Source organism: Salvelinus sp. IW2-2015, linkage group LG31, assembly GCF_002910315.2.
Source record: "Salvelinus sp. IW2-2015 linkage group LG31, ASM291031v2, whole genome shotgun sequence".
Taxonomy (NCBI): domain Eukaryota; kingdom Metazoa; phylum Chordata; class Actinopteri; order Salmoniformes; family Salmonidae; genus Salvelinus; species Salvelinus sp. IW2-2015.
In genome coordinates, this window is record NC_036870.1 from 11,321,650 (window position 1) to 11,325,235 (window position 3,586).

The 3,586-nt window shown below is 45.5% G+C and overlaps 1 pseudogene; it reads left to right on the top strand.

Annotated features, from left to right (window-relative positions):
• Positions 1–1,736: 1,736 nt before the first annotated feature.
• Positions 1,737–3,586, top strand: part of LOC111955490 (stromal interaction molecule 2-like) — a 34,538-nt pseudogene continuing 32,688 nt past the window's right edge.

A 3,586-nucleotide genomic window follows, 5' to 3' on the forward strand; every position in this document is an offset into this window, starting at 1 on the left:
CTAGTGTCAACATAGCTGGGTGGATGAGAAATCATGATGAAGAGGGAATGGACCCAACATATGTCAACATAGCTGGGTGGATTGAGAACATTGATGAAGAGGAATGACCCCAACACTAGTGTCAACATAGCTGGGTGGATGGAGAACATGATGAGGGAATGGACCCAACACTAGTGTCAACATAGCTGGGTGGATGAGAAACATGATGAAGAGGAATGGACCCCAACACTAGTGTCAACATAGCTGGGTGGATGAGAAACATGATGAAGAGGAATGGACCCAACACTAGTGTAACATAGCTGGGTGGATGAGAACATGATGAAGAGGAATGGACCCAACACTAGTGTCAACATAGCTGGGTGGATGAGAAACATGATGAAGAGGAATGGCCCCAACACTAGTGTCAACATAGCTGGGTGGATGAGAAACATGATGAAGAGGATGGACCCCAACACTAGTGTCAACATAGCTGGGTGGATGAGAAACATGATGAAGAGGAATGGACCCCAACATAGTGTCAACATAGCTGGGTGGATGAGAAACATGATGAAGAGAATGGACCCCAACACTAGTGTCAACATAGCTGGGTGGATGAGAACATGATGAAGAGGAGGACCCAACACTAGTGTCAACATAGCTGGGTGATGAGAAACATGATGAAGAGAATGGACCCCAACACTAGTGTCAACATAGGGGTGGATGAGAAACATGATGAAGAGGAATGGACCCCAACACTAGTGTCAACATAGCTGGGTGGATGAGAAACATGATGAAGAGGAATGGACCCCAACACTAGTGTCAACATAGCTGGGTGATGAGAACATGATGAAGAGGAATGGACCCAACACTAGTGTCAACATAGCTGGGTGGATGAGAAACATGATGAAGAGGGAATGGACCCCAACACTAGTGCAACATAGCTGGGTGGATGAGAAACATGATGAAGAGGAAGGACCCCAACACTAGTGTCAACATAGCTGGGTGGAGGAGAAACATGGATGAAGACGGAATTGGACCCCAAAACCGCCCTGACTGTCGAAGATGCACCTCCCCCTGACTGTCGAAGATGCACCTCCCCCTGACTGTCGAAGATGCACCTCCCCCTGACTGCTATCGTTGACTTCCATCTGAAATCCTCTGCTTTTGTAAGTCAACTCAAAGACGCTCAAGGCCTTTTCATATACTGTACAATGGTCATGCACATGTRTGTGATGTTTACTGTGATGTCTTAACACCCTACATTATATGTTATAATCACCCACTCTGCTTCCTGATAGTCTCAAACACACACTTTGTGACAATGTTCACACACAGTAATGTTTCCCTCCACACTCTTTGTAGCCCGCTGACTCCCAGGGATGGACAACTGTCACCTGCACATGCTCTCAGGGTAAAGGTCAGCTCCAAAGCCGGCCCCTTTTTTTATTTTTAGGCTCTCGGGGGTTGCCGGGACGAAAGACGACACCCTGTTTCTCTAACCAGAGAGAGAGACGTCCTCCTCCGCTTGCTCTGTTCATCAGTGGGTTTGTCTCCACGTCAGTGCGCGCACGCATTTCTAACTGCGTCAAATATCCTACTGTGTCTGATATAGATGTCATCAGAGAAGGCCTTTTAACAGGTGTCTGAACACTGGTTAATCCCATCCACATGACCCCCAGGTCTGGGGAAACATGCGTAAACAGTCGGGAATTAGCCTTGACGCACAAGCACGCATACACAAACGGATCCAACGGACACGCAGTCAAGGGTTGACCGGAAAAATTGTGTTCCGGAGTATTTGTGCAAACTGCTGGGACTTGGGAAGGACAACTAGCCTTAGTGTCATCTAATCTCTCTGTATGTGTGTGACAGTTTCGCACAAGATCGTCACGACAAGAGAGAGAAAATATATATGCATGGAAAACTCTGCAGAGAGTTGACATCTCTATAAAGAGGTATTGTATATGACTGCAGTATTTGACAGGATATTGAATTTTGTGATCAAAGAACTTTCAGTGCGCTTTGGAACTGTATTTAGAACTTTGGAACTGTATTTAGAACTTTGGAACTGGATTTAGAACTTTGGAACTGGATTTAGAACTTTGGAACTGGATTTAGAACTTTGGAACTGGATTTGGAATTTTGGAACTGGATTTAGAACTTTGYAGCGCTCGATTTTTGATTTCCATAATCCCGATCAAATTCAACCCGTGGAATTATTTTGTGGAGAGAGAGCTTCGGTCTCACTCAGATTTCCTTGCTGTCGAAGTTTCTATTGGATGTTCTTATCGGATATAATAATCGTGGATTCAAACCATTCTGTTTGTAACCCATGATGAGGATTAAAATCATTATTTAACTTTAACACCCCATRGGCCGAGGTTATTTAGCGCCAATTCCATGTTCTTTTTTTGGATAAAAACTTGTTGGCTGCCGTTGGAATTCTAACCCTTTCTGGAGTTTTAATGTAACGGTTGAGTTGTTGTATAATGTTATCGAATATTTCACCATATCCCCACAACCCCCACAACCCGAATCCAATCATTAGCGTCACATCTCCTCTGAATAACGGTTCCGTTAATAGCTCAATCTGATCGCCTAACACTTGCGCACGGTGGTGCATGTGAGTGTTGACGTCGTTAACCAACCGGTTTTGTGTAGCCGACATCTGTTTTGTGGCTCTTCTCCCGGTTCTCTCGCTCCCACCGGGGTGAGAGTTTCTCTTAAACCCCCATGATGTTGCTCCTTTCCCCGGTTCTCCTCCTCCTGTTCCGCGGGGTCTTATTCGAMGCTTCGCAGGGCATCATCCAGGACAGCGGCTACTATCACCACAATGACCCGGCACTCGGACTCACCTTTGCCGGCCAAAGAACGGTGTTCGACTCGACAGGTAAAAATGATCCCCGAATGACTGACGGTGACAGACAATAAGCGTGGATAGCCGTAGCCTAAAATTACGTCCATACGCCCTCATTACCTTGAAGTGAACCCTGCTCCAACATGGATCTAGCAACGATTGGTTAGGTGAATAGGATCTGGTCCACATATGTAGTTGAAACACAACCACTTCCGCCCMTCTGCTGCACTTCAGCTGATGTAAGAAGGGCTTTAGAAATACATTTGATTTGATTATGCATACATTTGATTGAGTCAGATCAGTGCAGATCTGGGTCAAATACCATCAACACTTTCTAATCATTGAGCTGTGCGGTAGTTTGCCCGGTGTAATGGAACCTGTGGAATATCCCCAAAAGTAAATCCAGGCGCAACTAAACTAGCTAAATATATTTGGCCCAGGTCTGCAGATCTTTGATTAATCAAGAGAAGTTATTCCAACCACAGGGCAATTTGTGTCCTGAAGCGGGATCTCGCGCGGAGACAGGCGGGCGGACGCTACCCCAGGTGGGTGAGTAATTTGCTTGAACAGTAAATAAATTTAGATGAGTCTGTTTACAGTACATTACAGGAGAGTACACTACAGGAGAGAAGAGTACAGTACATTACAGGAGAGAGAGTACAGTACATTACAGGAGAGTACAGTACATTACAGGAGACCAGTACAGAGTACAGTACATTACAGGAGAGAGTACAGAGTACCAGTGACATT